Raw genomic sequence first — 21,353 nt, 5'->3', positions numbered from 1 at the left:
TACAAACTCGAGAAAGGTTGCATCGTCCAGAAGCTTGACATTGAATTTCCATAAGTCCCAATTGAAAGATCGGTTTTCTTTTCTTTTGCCAAGGGAGAACATAACGAGACTATGGTCACTGAAAGATACGTGGTTCACATCATAGCCACTGCACAACGGAACCAGTCTCGCTGATACATATGCTCGATCTAATCGAGCGTGACTGCCCCTTTGGAAATGCGTAAACACAGTCTGCATTCCACCGCAAAACACAGCACCAACATCCTCTAATTCATGCTCTTGGACTGCTGCGAGCAAAAAAAGCGCACTGTGATCACGAACTAGCGAGTAGCTATTGCGGTCTTCAGTAAAACAAACACAGTTGAAATCTCCCAGCAAGATGACATAGCGCTCAGATTTCATATACACATCTAGATTTTCAAAGAAGTCGCGGCGTTCTCTTTCATTATTTGGGGCGTATATGCAAATTGCCCGCCATTCAGCATCCCAGAGCAAGAAATCACACACGATCATTCGACCTTCATGACAAACAAATACAGATTGCACAACAATTTCTAAAGATTTCCGCAATAGCAAAACGCAGCCACCGGAATTACCGACAGCGTGAGAAACGCAAGCATTGTATCGAGCTCTAAATGGTTCGAGCATTCGATCCGTTCGTTCTTCACTTTCAATTTTTGTTTCCTGTAGAGCGACTATGTCCAAATCATTGTCGTGCAATAAGCGGCTGACCTGGTACTGCCGCCTTCTGGCCCCGAGGCCTCGGACATTAAGCGTACCAATGCGTAGCGCTATTTTTGATTTTGAATCCATCCTTGTTTTGTTGTTTATTCCGAAAGAGAGAACTGGGCCTCTAGGTTAACTAAATCCTTGCATTTTGCCGATTCGCAGTAGTGCGAAAACCTTTCATAATAACAAAAAAAAAAACAAAGACGGCCACACTTTACCAATGTAGAGAGTCCGTCCCTCACCTTGCACAACAGCATTGCTCGACGACGCCCTCGTTATTACGGGGGCGCCTTCGTTACCGTCGGATGGGAATCCGGCGGAACGTTAGGCTTTGGTTTAAAGGATGAACGGCGGTACGGAATGTCTTTTCTGGGTGGCTCCTGCACCTTCTCACTGGAACCGTCGTCGCCGTCGGAGACTTGCCCGTGGGGCCGCTTCGCAGACGAGCTGCTTGCGACGTCCATGTCTTCTTCGTCATTACCCGGTGAGGGCGGAGCGGTGTGAGGGGCGTCTTTGCCCACGCACGTTGGGGTGGCCGTTTCCTGCTGTACACATGGCACATCACCATTTTCACTTTGAACACTTTTCACATTCTCTCCTTCGGAAGTTTCAACTGCTGGAGATATAGGTTCGCTGACCTTGTCTCCCTCTGCCTCCGCCGCGTCCACCTCGTCCATGATGTGCTCTGCGGGGTCCTCCCGGCTCCTTTGGCTGGCCACGCTCGCGTAGGTCTTAGCGCACTGGCTATCATCATGTCCGAAGCGCCGACACAGCTTGCACCTTGGGACGCGGCAATCTCGGCGAATATGCCCTGTTCGCTGGCACCGCAGACAAAGCGGCGGCCTTCCAGGTACAACAACAAGGGCCATAATGCCAGACACACGTAGCTGGTGTGGCAGGTCGTCCAAAGTAAGGCCAGCCTTTAGTTGCAGACTAACCGTCCGTGTTGAAGAGCCCTTATCGCCGAGTCCTGGTACACGCCAATGCTCTCTGCAAACATCCGTCACCTTCCCATACGGTGCGAGAGCGGTGCGCACGTCTTCATCAGGCATGTGGTAAAGCAGCCAATAAAGCCTTAGGCGCACAGTATGGGTGCTCGGATCTATCACGAGGCAGCGGTGATTCTTGACAGTCAGGTCGGTGACTGTGAGCAACTTTTTCATTCCTTCCGCATTCTTGAAGGTCACCGCCCATACGTGATTCATCTGAAACGCCCCCAAGGCAACCACCTCGGGAAGCAATTCCAGACGATTCAAAGTGTCTCGGAAGTCCTCAGCTCGAAAAGGCCTGGCTTTCACGCTGGCGTGAAGGAATAAAGTATTTAAAACAGAAGAACCTGATGGCAGTTGAGGCAAAATAATGTCATAGTCTTTAGACTCCTGGGCATCTGTCCTGTTTCCGCGGCCCTGCTGGGCCGCATTCGCTGCTCCAAAGGAGCTCGACATTACACGACCGTACGCTACGGTGGCCGGAAGTGGAATCCCCACTACACCAGCGGCGCGTCGGTACATCGCTCATAATAAGAAGAGTGTCAATAATAAAGAAAGAAAAAGAACAATAAATGAGCATGGCGAAGAAAAAAGAAGACTGCGCCGCCCGGGAATCGAACCCGGGACGCAAGAATGGGAATCTTGCATGATACCACTACACCAGCGGCGCGTCGGTACATCGCTCATAATAAGAAGAGTGTCAATAACAAAGAAAGAAAAAGAACAATAAATGAGCATGGCGAAGAAAAAGAAGACTGCGCCGCCCGGGAATCGAACCCGGGACGCAACAATGGGAATCTTGCATGATACCACTACACCAGCGGCGCTTTTTTTTTCTTTATTTCCATAACAACATACAACACGGAACCCAACATAAAAAATGCTAAAAGCGCCAACCAATAGCTTGTTGACGCGGCACAACTAAAAGGGCTTTAATGACACTAGGTCATTAAGTACGGGAAACCATGTTGGCTGTTCATCTTTTGATTGGTACACATCACGCATATAGGCAATACTTTCAATGAAGTTTTCCCTTACCGTTCTTACAACAGGTTCTGCATGTTTGAATGCCATTCTGGTTTTCCAGATACTGTGCAGGCTTAATACCATGAACATGTCATATGGTACGCCCTCATCATTGTTTACTGGAAGAAAATGAATCCCATATGCTGTGAGGGGCAAATCCTTTTTCAGCGTTCTCTGGAGAATGTCCCAATGAAATACAGAATCATAACAGTCCAGGAATATATGGATTACTGTTTCAGGCTTCCGGCATAAAAGGCAGTCAGCTGACCAGGGAACAAAAAAACCCTTTTCCTGCAGCCAAGGTTTGACTGGGAGCGTACCACTATGAAGTAGAAAAAAGAAAGTTTTCACAGACGGTCGAACCGGCATTCTTTTAACTCTTTTTAAAACGTCCTTACCCGCACTGACAAAAAACATGTTTCGATAAAGAGGCACTGGAAGCATGACGTCACGAAGATCTTTATACAGTTGTTCTTTGATACAAAGTTGAGATAATCTAACGAGAACGTACTTTAAGAATTTTGAAAGCGCTTGCAACTTCGCGTAGATACCCGAACAAACTACTTCCTGTAACCCCACACGAAGACACAATAAACTCAGGAATGGCGCTGTGCAATCTCACTTGAAGCACTGCACGCAAAAAAGGGTCGTGCTGGTCCCGCAAAAATATAAACCTTGAGACAATCTGCCTCAGAAAAAGATGGGCTAAGCCAAGCCCTCCCCTTTTCAGGGAGTGAAACAAATTTAGTCGGCTCGTGCGCTCCCATGTTGAATTCCATACAAATACTGCAAGGATCCTGTGAAATTTTTGCACACTAGCTCGTGACATAGCAATCACCTGCAACACATACCAAATTCGTGCAACAAGGAACGTATTGGAAATCGCTGACCTAGTAAATATGGATAAATTTTTTTCCTCCCCATTTGGTGGTTTTCGTGCGCACCCGTTCAATCTCTTCTTTCCAATATTCTGAAGGATCATCATACCAGTTTAAAGGTGCTCCTAGATATTTTTGGGGCGAGACTGTCCACTGTAGGTTTTCAAAGACATTGGGCTTCTCATCCCAGCTTCCATGCCAGAAACCTTTACACTTCTAGTTAACAACGCTTCCAGACATTTTGCAAAACGTTCGAGCTTGTTGAACAGTTTCGCTAACACTTTCCTTGTCCCCACAAAAGACGGCAACATCATCTGCATACGAGAGAATTTTCACTTCACTCGTCATTAAGCGGAATCCCCTTATTTTGTCACTGTGTATCACTTTTAAGCAAAAGGCTCCAGTAAATTGCGAAGAGAAGTGACGAAGCCGGACATCCTTGCTTTATACTTTCTACAAATTTTAATTTCCCCAGAGAGCTGTTTGTTACTATCAAGTTCGTGCTACACTCTTCATAACATAGTTTCAATCCTTCTAGTATAATGTTGCCAACATTCACATGCTCTAGAATAGAGAAAAGCACACTGTGTACAACACGATCGAAAGCCTTCTCCAAATCATGTTGCATCATTGCCACTCTGCCTCCCATGCATCGCAACACTCAAGAATACTTCTTGCCACATGTATATTATTCAGTATCGACCGGCCTCTTATGCCACATGTTTGATGTGGGCCTACTATTGATGTCATCACTGACTGCAACCTTCTTGCTAACACTTTCATAAATATTTTGTAGTCGACATTTAACAAACTTATGGGGCGGTACGATCTTACTGAGAGAAGCTTTAAAGGGTCGTTGGTTTTCGGAATCAGGACGGTATGGGTTTTCCGGAAAGATGGTGGCATATATTTTACTTCATAAGCCTCCGCTAGAACATGGTGTAAAACGACTGCTAGTTCATGCTTAAATGCCTTATAGAAAGCCGCGCCTAGGCCATCAGGTCCTGGCGCTTTTCCAGGTTTCAATTCATCAATTGCTCTTTCGATGTCACTGAAGGTAATGGGTTCCTCAAGAACGGTTTTTACGTCCTCATCTAGCCTCGGCATTAAAGGCAGATATTCCATGTCAAAACCAGCTTCCACTAGTCCTTTGCAGCTCAACAACTCTCGGTAGTGTCCGGTGAAGGCCCGCTGTATTGTATCACTATCGCTACTACGTACGTCACCATATTCAATTTCTTTTATTTCATTTGTGACGCGTATCTTTTCTCTTCGGTCAAAGCCCTTCTTGTGGGCGTTTCCCCCAGCCACAAATGCTCTGCACGCGCACGTATGACTGACCCTTTATATCTCTCGACATCAAGGATTTCAAGCTCATTTTTACGTTCCTTATCTCATTTGACAACTCGCCTGGCTGTGCGCATTTTATCGACAACATTTTGTTCAGCTTACTTCGGAATTCATTTCCTTTCTTTTTTCATTATAGCGTAATATAGAGGCCCTTTCAATGGCTGTTATTTTAAAGTCCTGTTTAAATTCTTCCCACATCGTTATGAACCCTCCGGATTCACAAGCAAGCATCTCTCGTAAACGAACGTTTACAAACTCGAGAAAGGTTGCATCGTCCAGAAGCTTGACATTGAATTTCCATAAGTCCCAATTGAAAGATCGGTTTTCTTTTCTTTTGCCAAGGGAGAACATAACGAGACTATGGTCACTGAAAGATACGTGGTTCACATCATAGCCACTGCACAACGGAACCAGTCTCGCTGATACATATGCTCGATCTAATCGAGCGTGACTGCCCCTTTGGAAATGCGTAAACACAGTCTGCATTCCACCGCAAACACAGCACCAACATCCTCTAATTCATGCTCTTGGACTGCTGCGAGCAAAAAAAGCGCACTGTGATCACGAACTAGCGAGTAGCTATTGCGGTCTCAGTAAACAAACACAGTTGAAATCTCCCAGCAAGATGACATAGCGCTCAGATTTCATATACACATCTAGATTTTCAAAGAAGTCGCGGCGTTCTCTTTCATTATTTGGGGCGTATATGCAAATTGCCCGCCATTCAGCATCCCAGAGCAAGAAATCACACACGATCATTCGACCTTCATGACAAACAAATACAGATTGCACAACAATTTCTAAAGATTTCCGCAATAGCAAAACGCAGCCACCGGAATTACCGACAGCGTGAGAAACGCAAGCATTGTATCGAGCTCTAAATGGTTCGAGCATTCGATCCGTTCGTTCTTCACTTTCAATTTTTGTTTCCTGTAGAGCGACTATGTCCAATTCATTGTCGTGCAATAAGCGGCTGACCTGGTACTGCCGCCTTCTGGCCCGAGGCCTCGGACATTAAGCGTACCAATGCGTAGCTGCTATTTTTGATTTTCGAATCCATCCTTGTTTTGTTGTTTATTCCGAAAGAGAGAACTGGGCCTCTAGGTTAACTAAATCCTTGCATTTTGCCGATTCGCAGTAGTGCGAAAACCTTTCATAATAACAAAAAAAAAACAAAGACGGCCACACTTTACCAATGTAGAGAGTCCGTCCCTCACCTTGCACAACAGCATTGCTCGACGACGCCCTCGTTATTACGGGGGCGCCTTCGTTACCGTCGGATGGGAATCCGGCGGAACGTTAGGCTTTGGTTTAAAGGATGAACGGCGGTACGGAATGTCTTTTCTGGGTGGCTCCTGCACCTTCTCACTGGAACCGTCGTCGCCGTCGGAGACTTGCCCGTGGGGCCGCTTCGCAGACGAGCTGCTTGCGACGTCCATGTCTTCTTCGTCATTACCCGGTGAGGGCGGAGCGGTGTGAGGGGCGTCTTTGCCCACGCACGTTGGGGTGGCCGTTTCCTGCTGTACACATGGCACATCACCATTTTCACTTTGAACACTTTTCACATTCTCTCCTTCGGAAGTTTCAACTGCTGGAGATATAGGTTCGCTGACCTTGTCGCCCTCTGCCTCCGCCGCGTCCACCTCGTCCATGATGTGCTCTGCGTGGGTCCTCCCGGCTCCTTTGGCTGGCCACGCTCGCGTAGGTCTTAGCGCACTGGCTATCATCATGTCCGAAGCGCCGACACAGCTTGCACCTTGGGACGCGGCAATCTCGGTGAATCTGCACTGTTCGACTGTGCACCGCAGACAAAGCGGCGGCCTTCAGGTACAGCGGTGAGCACTGTTAGGGTGAACACGCGAGCGCGTGGCCGACGGCACTATCAGCGCCGCGTAACAGCCATCGTTTGAAACATTGCACATGCGCAGCATGTGCTTTTGCGAAACACTCTTTCCACCGCGCGCATCACGTCATCGATACGCTGTTCGTCGTCTGCTAGCCGCATTTTTTGTTCGCTGAGCTGATACCTTCTGCATTTCAAGGTCCATCTGGATTGAAGATTGGCGCGTGAAGGAAAAAAGTGAGTGTAAGGGGATAATTATTAAATTTTTATCAAGAAAATTGCACTTTTGCAATTCAAGTTAAACAAGACCCTGAGAACAAATATAAAAACATGAGCAAATCTAATAGCGAGTCATGTGACCACTTACAGCAACGACTGCAGCTATTCTGGACGGTAACGAGTCGTAAAGTGATCGAACATATTCCCGATCGGCTTTCAGCCTTTCCCACTCGTTGCTGACTTGCGCCACAACTGGTCCGAAGTCGCGGAATAAAGGGGCTTCCTTGCCAAAGAAGCTTTCAGACGGCCCCACACGTTTTCTATCACATTCAGGTCCGCTCCTTTCGGAGGCCATTCCAGTAGCTGCATGTGCTGCTCCGCCTGGAACTCCTTGACAGCCCGCGCCGTGTGTATCGGTGACCGGTCCTGTTGGAACAGGTAATCACCGTCTGGAATAAACTGCTCGCATATGGCAACAGCACATTGTTCAAAATGTTGTAGTATTGTTCCGACGATAAGTGTCCACGTATACGTTGCAGGGGCCCTAAACCATATCTTGAACAGCACCCCACACGTTCACACTCGATCTCCCACTGGCAGAAACACCTTGCACGTTGTCCGGGTTGTTCCTGCGTGGCATTGTGACGTTACCTAAAACAATTGCTTTTCAAAGCAGGAAGTTTGCCTCACCGTGTGCCTGGTAGTCTCCAAACACGCAATCTTTGGTCTTGTCGCGTCGAAAACGTCGACTCATCCGAAAAGATGACGCGACCCCACTCTTCTGATGTCCATGCTTCGTGCAGCTCAGCGAACTGCCGTCGTGCGTCCTTGTTTGCCGCCGTTAGTAGTGGCTTCTGCGCTGCGACGCGACTGTGAAGGCCCGCAGTACGCAGGCGACGTCGAACAGTGGTGTCCGAAACGTCCAAATCCAAGTCCTCGCGTATTGCTGGGGCTGGCAAGAAAGGGTTACGAACAGCAGCTGCAACTATGAGGGCGTCTTCATCGTCTGTGGTAGCTTTAGGGCGGGGCGCGCGGGGTGCATCCTGAATGCGACCTTTCATACTTGTAGGCTTGAATTATCCTGTTCACAGTCTTCAGGGGCCTATTAACTAAAGCGCCAATATACTGCTGGGAATAACCTTTCAGGGAAAGATCGACAATTGAGCGCCGTTCATCATCGGGAACCCTAGCCATAATACGATCTGGCGACAGAATGAACGGCTGCGAAAGATGTTTGGTTGTTTTATATACGGCGTTGCATGCGCAACAACTTTGAAGGGAACGAATAGACACGCCCCCATAGATATACAAGTTTTTTTGTCTTGTTCTGTTCAAGCACAGATATTTAAAGAAATCTTAAAATGCAGCATGCATGGGCTTAGAAAACAAAAATGCGGCTAGCAGACGACGAACAAGTGCATTCATGACGTCATGCGCGCGGTGGAACAATTATTTCGCGGAAGGCGTGATGCGCATGCGCAATGTTTCCAGTGATGACCGTAACGGGGCGCTGACAGTGCCGTCGGCCACGCGCTCGCGTGTTCACCCTAACAGTGCTCACCGCTGTACAACAACAAGGGCCATAATGCCAGACACACGTAGCTGGTGTGGCAGGTCGTCCAAAGTAAGGCCAGCCTTTAGTTGCAGACTAACCGTCCGTGTTGAAGAGCCCTTATCGCCGAGTCCTGGTACACGCCAATGCTCTCTGCAAACATCCGTCACCTTCCCATACGGCTGCGAGAGCGGTGCGCACGTCTTCATCAGGCATGTGGTAAAGCAGCCAATAAAGCCTTAGGCGCACAGTATGGGTGCTCGGATCTATCACGAGGCAGCGGTGATTCTTGACAGTCAGGTCGGTGACTGTGAGCAACTTTTTCATTCTTCCGCATTCTTGAAGGTCACCGCCCATACGTGATTCATCTGAAACGCCCCCAAGGCAACCACATCGGGAAGCAATTCCAGACGATTCAAAGTGTCTCGGAAGTCCTCAGCTCGAAAAGGCCTGGCTTTCACGCTGGCGTGAAGGAATAAAGTATTTAAAACAGAAGAACCTGATGGCAGTTGAGGCAAATAATGTCATAGTCTTTAGACTCCTGGGCATCTGTCCTGTTTCCGCGGCCCTGCTGGGCCGCATTCGCTGCTCCAAAGGAGCTCGACATTACACGCCCGTACGCTACGGTGGCCGGAAGTGGAATCCCCACTACACCAGCGGCGCGTCGGTACATCGCTCATAATAAGAGTGTCAATAACAAAGAAAAAAAAACAATAAATGAGCATGGCGAAGAAAAAAGAAGACTGCGCCGCCCGGGAATCGAACCCGGGACCGCAAGAATGGGAATCTTTGATACCACTACACCAGCGGCGCTTCGGTACATCGCTCATAATAAGAGAGTGTCAATAATAAAGAAAGAAAAAAACAATAAATGAGCATGGCGAAGAAAAAAGAAGACTGCGCCGCCCGGAATCGAACCCGGGACGCAACAATGGGAATCTTGCATGATACCACTACACCAGCGGCGCGTCGGTACATCGCTCATAATAAGAAGAGTGTCAATAATAAAGAAAGAAAAAGAACAATAAATGAGCATGGCGAAGAAAAAGAAGACTGCGCCGCCCGGGAATCGAACCCGGGACCGCAAGAATGGGAATCTTGCAAATGATACCACTACACCAGCGGCGCGTCGGTACATCGCTCATAATAAGAGAGTGTCAATAATAAAGAAAGAAAAAGAACAATAAATGAGCATGGCCAAGAAAAAAGAAGACTGCGCCGCCCGGGAATCGAACCCGGGACGCAAGAATGGGAATCTTGCATGATACCACTACACCAGCGGCGCGTCGGTGCATCGCTCATAATAAGAAGAGTGTCAATAATAAAGAAAGAAAAAGAACAATAAATGAGCATGGCGAAGAAAAAAGAAGACTGCGCCGCCCGGGAATCGAACCCGGGACGCAAGAATGGGAATCTTGCATGATACCACTACACCAGCGGCGCGTCGGTACATCGCTCATAATAAGAAGAGTGTCAATAATAAAGAAAGCAAAAGAACAATAAATGAGCATGGCGAAGAAAAAAGAAGACTGCGCCGCCCGGGAATCGAACCCGGGACGCAAGAATGGGAATCTTGCATGATACCACTACACCAGCGGCGCGTCGGTGCATCGCTCATAATAAGAAGAGTGTCAATAATAAAGAAAGAAAAAGAACAATAAATGAGCATGGCCAAGAAAAAAGAAGACTGCGCCGCCCGGGAATCGAACCCGGGATGTCATGATACCACTACACCAGACATCGCTCATAATAAGAAGAAATAATAAAGAACAATAAATGAGCATGGCCAAGAAAAGAAGACTAATCGAACCGGGACGCAAGAATGGGAATCTTGCATGATACCACTACACAGCGGCGCGTCGGTACATCGCTCATAATAAGAAGAGTGTCAATAAAAAGAAAGAAAAAGAACAATAAATGAGCATGGCGAAGAAAAAAGAAGACTGCGCCGCCCGGGAATCGAACCCGGGACGCAAGAATGGGAATCTTGCATGATACCACTACACCAGCGGCGCGTCGGTGCATCGCTCATAATAAGAAGAGTGTCAATAATAAAGAAAGAAAAAGAACATAAATGAGCATGGCAAGAAAAAAGAAGACTGCGCCGCCCGGGAATCGAACCGGGACGCAAGAATGGGAATCTTGCATGATACACTACACCAGCGGCGCTTCGGTACATCGCTCATAATAAGAAGAGTGTCAATAACAAAGAAAAAAAAAGAACAATAAATGAGCATGGCGAAGAAAAAAGAAGACTGCGCCGCCAGGGAATCGAACCCGGGATGCAAGAATGGGAATCTTGCATGATACCACTACACCAGCGGCGCGTCGGTACATCGCTCATAATAAGAGAGTGTCAATAATAAAGAAAGAAAAAGACAATAAATGAGCATGGCGAAGAAAAAAGAAGACTGCGCCGCCCGGGAATCGAACCCGGGACGCAAGAATGGGAATCTTGCATGATACCACTACACCAGCGGCGCGTCGGTACATCGCTCATAATAAGAAGAGTGTCAATAATAAAGAAAGAAAAAGAACAATAAATGCGCATGGCGAAGAAAAAAGAAGACTGCGCCGCCCGGGAATCGAACCCGGGACGCAAGAATGGGAATCTTGCATGATACCACTACACCAGCGGCGCGTCGGTACATCGCTCATAATAAGAAGAGTGTCAATAACAAAGAAAGAAAAAGAACAATAAATGAGCATGACGAAGGAAAAAGAAGACTGCGCCGCCCGGGAATCGAACCCGGGACGCAAGAATGGGAATCTCGCATGAAACCACTACACCAGCGGCGCTTTTTTTTTCTTTATTGCCTTTTGCAAAATACAGACAGATTTTCGTCACTTCACAATTGGTAAAAGTGCCCACCAGTCTTTGGTGTGCACGAGATTCTAAAACCGCCTAAGGTTCGCAAGCTCGTTTATCACACTAATCCATTCTGGCTTTTTTTTTAACGCGAAAGTGTTTTATGCCGGGGTCCACCAAGACTTCACTGACGTATTTCCGTGACGGAAATACGTCAGTGAAGTCTGACGTTGTAAGAACGAATGACGTTGTAAGAACGTGCTGCCAGAACGTGCCAGAACGTGCTGCCAGACGTTGTAAGACACAGTGCTGCCAGAATGACGTTGTAAGAACGTCATTCCGTATTTCCGTATGACGTATTTCCGTCACGGAAATACGTCATACGGAAATACGGAATGACGTTCTTACAATGTACACGAACATAATACTAAGAAAGAAACCAGAAGAAAAAGTTCCAAAAAATTTGGAAATCGAACCCACGACCTCTCGGTCCGCGACGATAGATCGCCGAGCGTTTAACCCATTGCGCCACAAACGCATTTGCAGAGCGCTACACAGACGCGCCTTATATATCTAACACTCCTCCGTGTACCCGCGCTCTTGCTCGGGGCGGTGCCGCCGCCTACGAGCAGAAAAGAGAAGTACTGCATTATGACACTAACGCGCACCGACAGTGAACGCTTCGGTGGTCTCAGCACTACGACGCCTCGATGCCAGCATTCGAAGGGACGCTGGCATCAAGAAGCACTACCAACGCACCTAGGTGGCGTTCACCGTACTCAGCACAGCGGAGCGTGGCCTCCGCAATTAGCTCTGAAAATGTTTCTGAAGTTGATCGCGGAGGCTGCAATTACGACGCGCTGTACGCGCTGATTTGACTCGGTGACGATTCAGTTACGTGCTTTGTCTTGCGCGTTGTATTAGTGTGTCAGTTACGTGCTTCGTCTTTCGCGTTGTGCTAGCGTGTGCAGCGTAGTGCAGCTTCCATATGCACGACGGTTGCTCATGGTCATCGACGTTGGTAGTCGTGATGGAGGAGACGTGCCACCAGGCGTCAGCGTGGGTGCATCACGCCTAAGGGCGCTTTAGCCACAAAACACCAATAGACATTATATATCAATGTGCAATAAACATTACACTACTTCTGTGAAGACACGTTTCACTTTCGTGTTCTATACCGATTCCTATATAAGAGGGATCAACCACATTTTTTTATTTATTGCCGGTCTTTGACAATGTACAGAACAAAAAAAAAAAGCACAACTACAAAACGTACTGGAAAACATGAAAGCCATCAGTCCAACATGGACTGGCGTTGTCGAATTAAAATTCTTTTAATGCTTTCAGAGGTTCTATCCTCGACAGCCAATCGGGTACACATTCTTGTGTTTTCTTTATTTCAATGAACCGAGACATACTGTCTCGAAAATAAATACGAGCCGGCCTAGCGTCTGGGTCGCAATGGTACCCAGCCATCCGTGCCCGCCATAAACATGGAGGCCATGGAGCATGATTAAATCGTATGGTACCCCGTCCTCATTCTTTATCGCTAGGTACCTGATCCCGTGCGGATTCAACGGAAACTCCTTCTTGATTGTCCGTTTTAGGACGTCCCAGAAGTAGACCCCTTCCCAGCAATGCAAGAACACATGATCTACTGTTTCAGGTTGCTTGCAAATCAAGCAGTGTGAGCCCCATGGTACAAGGAAGCCACGTTCTTCCATGAATGTCTTCACTGACAGTGTTCCTGTGTGTAGCTTAAAAAAGAATGTTTTAACGCCAGTAGGCACCTCCATTCTTTTCACCCGTTTCAGAACATCCTGTCCTGTTCCTCCACTGTATACAGCTCTGTACAATGGCACTGGAAATACAATGTCGCATACATCTTTATATAATGTCTTTCTTTTCACGTCAGAAAGATAATCGAAAGAAAAACGCACAGAAAGAAAGCGCACACTATCGACTACTTCTTTAAGATAGCCGCGAATCGCCCCTGGCATACTATTAGTACTAACAATGAGTGCCGGCAAGGCGTCTCTTAACCTGAGCTGTAATACCGTACGCAGAAATGGATCACGCACATTCTCGAAAAAGCAAAAATCTATTGACAGGCTGTCGTACAAAAAGATGCGCCAAGCCCAGCCCCCCTTCCTTCACCCGTCTGAACAGGTTTGTTCGGCTACATCTTTCCCAGCTAGATTCCCAGATAAAAACGGCGAACACTCTATGCAACCTTTGTACATTTACCCTTGAACAAAACAACGTCTGCATGACGTACCACAACTTCGTAATGAAAAACATATTGCATACAGTTGCCTTTGCAAAAATGGACAGGTTGATGCCTTTCCACCTGTCTGCTTTCTCTCTTGTTTCTTTTATTTGGTTCGTCCAGTATTCCTCGCTGTGTTTGTAACTGTCCAAGGGAACACCCAGATACTTGGTAGGGGTTTTCACCCAGCTCACATTAGCAAAGTTGTCTGGGGCCGAAGACCACTCTCCGTGCCACAAACCGAGGGATTTACCCCAGTTCACTTTACTGCCCGTCACATCACAAAACTGTTTCGCAACGCGTATTGTTTCCGTTACACTTTCTCTGTTTGTACAACACACGGCGATATCATCTGCATATGCCAGGAGCTTGACTTCTGTGGCTGCCAAGCTATAACCGCGTATATGAGCATTCTCTATTATCGCCAAACACATCGTTTCTATGTAAATAGCAAACAAAAGAGGACTGAGGGGGCAGCCTTGACGCACAGAACGCATGACGTTAATGGGGGCCCCCAATGATTTATTCACAATTAAGCGTGTTGTGCAGTTCTGATACGCCAACGCCACTCCCTCAGTGATAATGGCACCCACATTAACGTGTTCCAGAATGGCAAACAAAATATCATGAGACACACAGTCAAACGCTTTCTCGAGGTCAAGCTGGAGCACTGCGACGCCGTCGTAAGTGATGTCACAGCACTCGAGCACGCACCGCATCGTGTGAATATTCGAAAAAATTGACCTCCCTTTGATCCCACACGTTTGGTGGTCTGCAACTATTTCTTTGATGACGCTTTGAAGTCTGGCTGCCAAAACCTTCATGAAAATCTTATAGTCGACATTGGTTAAAGATATCGGCCTATAAGATGTCACGAGCCTAAGTTTCTCTGCTTTGTCACTCTTAGGTATCAAGATGGTATGCGCTTTACCAAAAGAAGGCGGCAAAGCTTTGTTCACATACGCAGCGTTAAACAGGTCTGTTAACAGGGGCGACAGTTCTTTCTTGAAGGCTTTATAAAAACACGCGCTCAGACCATCAGGTCCGGGTGATTTGCCATTGTTCAAATCATGTATTGCTTTTTCGACTTCGTGTTCTCTTATACTGCCTTCTAATAGGTCCTTCGTGTCGTCACTTAATCGCGGCATGCGACTGAGAAAGACCCTTTTGAACTCATCTACATTGGCTTCTTGATATGCAAACAGTGACTGGTAATACTCTAAAAACGCTCGGCCTATGCTCTTATTATCGTCGACGAGTGTGCCATTCCAAGCGCCCTTTTGGTGGGCGTCTCCCCCGCGACTAATGCGTTTGCTCTTGCACGCACAATCGCACCTTGATAGCGTTCTTTGTCCAACTGTTCGATTTTTTCTTTGATGGTTCGCATATCTTGCTTATACGCCCCTGGCTCTTCGCACTCCAGCGCTATCAGCCGATAAAGTATATTTCGTAAGTCTCGTTCTTTCATTTCGCTCTCAAACGTTAAGCAGCTCGATCTTTCTATTGCTTTCATTTTTACCTTCTGTTTGAACCCTTCCCATTTCTCTGCTATTGTTTCAATACATTCATCGCTTACTTCCATAACGGCCTCATGAATTGCGTCTACAAATGGCGCGTCTTTTAGTAGTAAGGCATTCATTTTCCATTGGTCCCAGTTAAAAGATTGACTCTTCTTCTTCATTCCTATGGTACACATCACCAAGCAGTGATCTGAGAACGACACAGGTGCAACAGAATAACTGTGGCACTTTGGAATCATGTCCTGTGACATGTACAAGCGGTCTAACCGCGCATGGCTACTGCCTTGAAATCGCGTAAACATCACTTCCCGCTCCCCCTCAAGTCTCTCACATACATCGTCTAGTTCACTTTCGCTAATCAGCCTAGACAATATATGACTGCTTTTATCGCGGATACCAGCATTATTGGATCTATCTCGAGCACTCAAAACACAGTTGAAATCCCCCAACAAAAGCATGCACTTTTCACTGCTAATAAACTGAAAAAGTTTCGAAAAAAATAAAGCACGTTCTTCTACACCATTTGGCGCATATATGCATATAACTCGAAATTGAACTTCACAAAAAACAAAATCGCAAAATACGATCCTTCCGGATTGACATGAAAACACACTTTGTACTACAAGGTTTGGCAACTTCTTAACAAACAGGACGCATCCGGCGCACGTCCCTACCGCGTGGCTCACGACCGCATAATATCTAGTCGTGAAACGCCGCACCATGCTCCCGGTCTCCTCCTCCCCGTCTACCTTGGTCTCCTGGACAGCTAAAATGTCTATGTCGTGGTCAGTGACCAACCGTAGGACTTGACTTTGCCTACGGCTAGCCGCCAAGCCTCTCACGTTTAGTGTGGCAATACTCAGTGTTGGTTCAGGAGCCATGCTGTACTAAAGAATGAGGTAGGCCCGGAGCATGGTGCATACCTTTCACGACTAGCCTTCGGCTAGCCGCCTCCGGAGCCGCCCGGCTTCCCGGCGTTGTTGATAGTGTGCTGCGCTTTGTCCCCAGGCCTTCTCTCGGGCGGAACATTCGGTTTGGGTTTGAAACCCGCACGCCTCCCAAGAGGCGCTTTCGTCGGCGGCACGTCCCCGGTGCTGGATGCTGCGTTGTCCTGGTCTCCGGCGTCGTCTCGGGGGCGCTTGAAGGTTGCACCGAGACTAGCAGCCCGGTCCCCGTCGTTGGCAGCCTCGCTCTGTTCCATTTCTGATTCATCGTCATCGCTTTCGCCTTCACTTGCACCTTCATTTGCAAGGACAGCTTCCGTGTCGACCCGTGCCGGCCCAGTCACTTGCTCAGCAGCTTCGACCACCTTGGCTTCAGCGCCCTCCGGCACTGTCACGGTACTTGTCTTCGCTGGCGGCACTGGTCTCCGGCTCCTTAGCGGCGTCTTCAGCCTCGACTGCGTCCATCAGCTGTTCGGCTGCCGCTTCACTCACTGCTGGGCCTGTCGCTGTAGCGTAGGTCTTCACGCAGTCGGCTTCGACGTGCCCAAAACGTCTGCAACGGGAGCAGCGCGGCACCTTACACTCTCGCCGGACGTGCCCAGTGCCCTGGCAGCGCAAGCACTGCATAGGCCGCCCGGGAACGACCACCAAAGCGAGCTCTCCACCGACGCGGACCTGATCGAGGAAGGTCCTCTACTTTGAGACCGCTCTTGAGCTTGAGCAGCACGGTCCTGGTGGTTGACGTCTTGTCCCCCATGCCTTGGACGCGCCACCTCTCCCGGCTTACCTCCTCCACCTTCCCGAAAGCCGCGAACGCCGTCCGGATGTCCTCGTCGGCCACGCCGTACAGTAGCCAGTGCAGCCTAAGCTTCACCTGCTGGTCCTGCGGGTCGACGATGACGCACCGTCGTCCCTTCACCTGCAGTTCCTTCAGTGCCACCAGTCGTTTTGTGGCTGTCGCATCCTAGAGGGTTACCGCCCAGACGTGGTTAATCTGGTACGCCCCTATGCATAGCACCTCAGGCATCAAGCCTGTCGGCAGCAGGGCGTCCCTGAAATCCTCCACCTTGTAGGGTCTGGCACGCACATCACCGTGCAAAAACACGGTATTAATCGCCACTCGTCCTTGGGGCAGTTGAGGCAGAATAAACGGGTATTCGTTATCGTTGTCATTGGTCCTGTTACCGCGGCCAAAAGTGACCGCTGTCGCTGCCCTTGAAGAGGCCATGATCCCACGAACCGTCACGCTCGGTGGCCGGAAGCAGAATGAATCCATTCTGGCTTTTCGTTTTGCGCATCGAACACTTCTTTATGTAACAGACACTTTCAATAAAATATTCACGAGTACTTCGAACATTTATGTCAGCATGTCTAACAGCCATTCGGGTGCGCCACAGGCTGTGCAACCCTAATAGCATAACATGTCGTATGGCACTCCTCCTTCATTTTCCGTCGGGAGAAAACGGATGCCATAGGGTGTTATGGGCAAGTCTTTCTTTATAGTTCGCTGCATGACGTCCCAGTGGAAAACGGCGTCCCAACAGTCATGAATACGTGTTCAATTGTCTCTTCCTTGTGGCATAGTAAAACAATCCACAGACCAGGGGATAAAAATACCTCTTTCCTGAAGCCACGGTTTTACAGGTAGTGTATTGGAATGCAGCTGAAAAAAGAAAGACTTTGCCGATGGCCTGACAGGCATACGTTTTACCCTTTTTAGGACGTTTCTTTCACTACCCACACTGAACATCGATCTATACAGCGGCACTGGCAATACCACGTCAATTAGATCTTTATAGAGACGTTTTTTGGGAACGTGGCTTAGGTACTCCATTGAGAAGCGCACCTTCAGAAACCGGAATGCCCATATCACTTCTTTCAAATATCCACTCATAGGGCCACTGTTAACACTGCTAGATACAATGAATTCAGGAAGGGCCGTACCTAGTCTCAGTTGCATCACTCTAACCAGGAAAGGGTCTTTTTGGTCTCTTAAAAAGGCAAAACGACACACTATCTGCTTCAAGAACAGATGCGCCAGTCCAAGCCCCCCTGTTTTGACCGATCGAAATAAGTTTGTTCGACTCGTTCGCTCCCAATTGGATCCCCATACGTACACTGCCAGCACCCGATGCAACGGTTGCACGTGAACTCTAGTAATACACAATGCTTGCAATACATAGCACCACTTTGGCAACGGCAAACAGGTTGCAGACCGTCGCGCGGGCAAACATCGAAAGACTACGACCACCCCATTTAACTGCTTTTTCCTTGCATCTTCATGTTTTCATTTTTCCCAGAATTGCCCCGCCTCTTTATAGTGCTCAGCGGCACCCCGAGATACTTTGTCGGCGCAACGGTCCACTTCACATTCAAAAAGATGGGTGGGGTGCTTTGCCATGTTCCATGCCACACCCCTAAACACTTATCAAAGTTTATCACGCTACCAGTCATTTTACAAAAAAGATAAAGCGTCCTTTACCGCGGTCGCGACACTTTCTTTATCGCTACAAAACAAAGCAATATCATCCGCGTATGTAAGCAGCTTTACTTCCGTTGACTGTAAACGAAAACCTACAATACTTTTGTTATAAAGGATCTTCTTCTGCAGAATGGCTCGAGGTACAACGCAAATAGTAGAGGACCTAAAGGGCAGCCCTGGCGCACACTTGAGCGTACGTGAAAGCTCCTCGCCTACTTCCTTATTTATTATAAGGTTAGCGGTACAATAACATAGCACATCTTTACTCCATCGAAGAGCACCGAGCCACATTTACATACTGAAGAACTGAAAAAGAACGTTATTTGATACACGATCAAACGCTCTTTGCAGATCAAGTTGAAGCAATGCTACATGTCACCCACGCATCACAGCATTCCAGAATGGTTCTAGCAATGTGAATATTTGTAGATTGATCTTCCTTTGATTCGGCACGTCCGATGCGGTCCTACAATTCGTGTTATCACTCGCTGTAACCTCTTTGCCAAGATCTTAGTAAAGATTTTATAATCAACGTTAGTCAGCGCTATTGGGCGGTAAGACCCAACTGACAGCAATTTTTTTAGTCTTCCGTCTTGGGAATGAGTACTATATGCGACCGCCCAAATGACGGGGGTGCATATTTTCGCCTATACGCCTCACTAAATACCAAAAATAAAATGAGGCTCACATCTTTTCTGAAGGCCTTATAGAAAGCCGCTCCCAACCCATCAGGTCCAGGAGACTTCCCCCGAGCTAAATCCTCAATGGCATCTTCAACTTCTTTTTGGCTGATCGGTTCTTCCAGATATTCACGGTCTACGTCATCTAGTTTTGCCATGTTGGCCAGGAACTCGCGTTCGAATTCTTCCGGGACATCGTTACTTCTTCGAAATAGTTCGCTATAGTGCTCGAGGAACGCTCTGCGTATTTTAGCTACTACACCAGCGGCGCGTCGGTACATCGCTCATAATAAGAAGAGTGTCAATAATAAAGAAGAAAAAGAACAATAAATGAGCATGGCGAAGAAAAAAGAAGACTGCGCCGCCCGGAATCGAACCCGGGACGCAAGAATGGGAATCTTGCATGATACCACTACACCAGCGGCGCTTTTTTTTTTATTTATTGCCGGTCTTTGACAATTTACAGAGCACACACTAGAGAACAATAGCACAAAAATAACTACAAAACATATTGAAAAAACAGAAAAGCCACCCTTCCTACATGGACTGGCGTTGTCTATCTAAAATATTTTAAAGCTGTCAAAGGTTCTAGCCTCGACAGCCAATCGGGTACACAATCTTGTGTTTTCTTTATTGCAATAAAGAGAGACATACTCTCTCGAAAATAAATGCGTGCAGGCCTAGCGTCTGGGTCGCAATGGTACCCAGCCATCCTCGCCCGCCATAAACAGTGGAGGCCCTGGAGCATTATTAAATCGTATGGAACTCCGTCCTCATTGTTTATCGCTAGGTACCTTATCCCATGCGGACTCAATGGAAATCCTTCTTCATTGTCCGTTTTAGGACGTCCCAGAAGTAGACACCTTCCCAGCAATGCAAGAACACATGATCTATGTTTCAGGTTGCTTGCAGATCAAGCAATATGAGCCCCTGGTACAAGGAAGCCACGTTGTTCCATGAATGTTTTCACTGACAGTGTTCCTGAGTGTAGCCTAAAAAAGAATGTTTTTACCCCAGTAGGCACCTCCATTCTTTTCACCCGTTTAAGGACATCCCGTCCTGGTCCTCCACTGTATACCGCTCTGTACAATGGCACTGGGATACAATATCGCATACATCTCTATATAACGTCTTTCTTTTCACGCCAGATAAATAATCGAAAGAAAACGCACAGAAAGAAAGCGCACACTATCAACAACTTCTTTTAGATAGCCGCGAATCGTTCCTGGCATACTGTTGGTGCTAACAATGAGTGCCGGCAAAGCGGCTCTTAACCTGAGCTGTAATACCGTACGCAGAAATGGATCGCGCACATCACGAAAAAAAAAAATCTATTGAAAAGCTGTCGTACAAAAGATGCGCCAAGCCCAGCCCCCCTTCCTTCACCCGCCTGAACAGGTTTGTTCGGCTACATCTTTCCCAGTTGGAGTCCCAGATAAAAAACGGCGAACACTCTGTGCAACCTTTGCACGTTTACCCTTGAACAAAACAACGCCTGCATGACGTACCACAACTTCGTAATGAAAAACATATTACATACAGTTGCCCTTGCGAAAATGGACAGGTTGATGCCTTTCCACCTGTCTGCTTTTTCTCTTGTTTCTTTTATTTGGTTCGTCCAGTATCCCTCGCTATGTTTGTAACTGTCCATGGGAACACCGAGATACTTGGTAGGGATTTTCACCCAGCTCACATTCGCAAAGTTGTCCGGGGCCGAAGACCACTCTCCGTGCCACAAACCTAGGGACTTACCCAGTTCACTTTACTGCCCGTCACATCACAATACTGCTTCACAACGCGTATCGTTTCTGTTACACTTTCTCTGTTTGTACAACACACGGCTATATCATCTGCATATGCCAGGAGCTTGACTTCTGTGGCTGCCAAGCTATAACCTCGTATTTGCTCGTTCTCAATTATTGCCAAACACATCGTTTCTATATAAATTGCAAACAAAAGAGGACTGAGGGGGCATAGAACGCATGACGCACAGAACGCATGACGTTAATGGGGGCACCCCATGATTTATTCACATTAAGCGTGTTGTGCAGTTCTGATACGCC

At 47.6% G+C, this 21,353-nt stretch overlaps 12 non-coding genes across 12 annotated transcripts; all 12 read right to left on the bottom strand.

The window, feature by feature from the left end:
• Positions 1 to 2,317: 2,317 nt before the first annotated feature.
• Positions 2,318 to 2,388, bottom strand: Trnag-ccc (transfer RNA glycine (anticodon CCC)). The gene has a single exon. It is a non-coding gene; the product is annotated as a tRNA-Gly (tRNA).
• An 86-nt stretch (positions 2,389 to 2,474) lies between these two features.
• Trnag-ccc (transfer RNA glycine (anticodon CCC)) lies at positions 2,475 to 2,545 on the bottom strand. The gene has a single exon. It is a non-coding gene; the product is annotated as a tRNA-Gly (tRNA).
• Positions 2,546 to 9,640: 7,095 nt separating this feature from the next.
• Positions 9,641 to 9,714, bottom strand: Trnag-ccc (transfer RNA glycine (anticodon CCC)). Its single transcript has one exon. It is a non-coding gene; the product is annotated as a tRNA-Gly (tRNA).
• An 86-nt stretch (positions 9,715 to 9,800) lies between these two features.
• Positions 9,801 to 9,871, bottom strand: Trnag-ccc (transfer RNA glycine (anticodon CCC)). Its single transcript has one exon. It is a non-coding gene; the product is annotated as a tRNA-Gly (tRNA).
• Positions 9,872 to 9,958: 87 nt separating this feature from the next.
• Positions 9,959 to 10,029, bottom strand: Trnag-ccc (transfer RNA glycine (anticodon CCC)). Its single transcript has one exon. It is a non-coding gene; the product is annotated as a tRNA-Gly (tRNA).
• Positions 10,030 to 10,116: 87 nt separating this feature from the next.
• Trnag-ccc (transfer RNA glycine (anticodon CCC)) lies at positions 10,117 to 10,187 on the bottom strand. Its single transcript has one exon. It is a non-coding gene; the product is annotated as a tRNA-Gly (tRNA).
• A 343-nt stretch (positions 10,188 to 10,530) lies between these two features.
• Positions 10,531 to 10,601, bottom strand: Trnag-ccc (transfer RNA glycine (anticodon CCC)). The gene has a single exon. It is a non-coding gene; the product is annotated as a tRNA-Gly (tRNA).
• Positions 10,602 to 10,842: 241 nt separating this feature from the next.
• Trnag-ccc (transfer RNA glycine (anticodon CCC)) lies at positions 10,843 to 10,913 on the bottom strand. The gene has a single exon. It is a non-coding gene; the product is annotated as a tRNA-Gly (tRNA).
• An 85-nt stretch (positions 10,914 to 10,998) lies between these two features.
• Trnag-ccc (transfer RNA glycine (anticodon CCC)) lies at positions 10,999 to 11,069 on the bottom strand. The gene has a single exon. It is a non-coding gene; the product is annotated as a tRNA-Gly (tRNA).
• An 87-nt stretch (positions 11,070 to 11,156) lies between these two features.
• On the bottom strand, positions 11,157 to 11,227 carry Trnag-ccc (transfer RNA glycine (anticodon CCC)). Its single transcript has one exon. It is a non-coding gene; the product is annotated as a tRNA-Gly (tRNA).
• Positions 11,228 to 11,314: 87 nt separating this feature from the next.
• On the bottom strand, positions 11,315 to 11,385 carry Trnag-ccc (transfer RNA glycine (anticodon CCC)). The gene has a single exon. It is a non-coding gene; the product is annotated as a tRNA-Gly (tRNA).
• An 8,262-nt stretch (positions 11,386 to 19,647) lies between these two features.
• On the bottom strand, positions 19,648 to 19,717 carry Trnag-ccc (transfer RNA glycine (anticodon CCC)). Its single transcript has one exon. It is a non-coding gene; the product is annotated as a tRNA-Gly (tRNA).
• Positions 19,718 to 21,353: the final 1,636 nt, after the last annotated feature.

This window comes from Dermacentor silvarum, chromosome 1 (genome assembly GCF_013339745.2).
Source record: "Dermacentor silvarum isolate Dsil-2018 chromosome 1, BIME_Dsil_1.4, whole genome shotgun sequence".
Taxonomy (NCBI): domain Eukaryota; kingdom Metazoa; phylum Arthropoda; class Arachnida; order Ixodida; family Ixodidae; genus Dermacentor; species Dermacentor silvarum.
The sequence above is the reverse complement of the archived record's forward strand: the minus strand, read 5'-3'. Positions and strand labels throughout refer to the sequence as shown.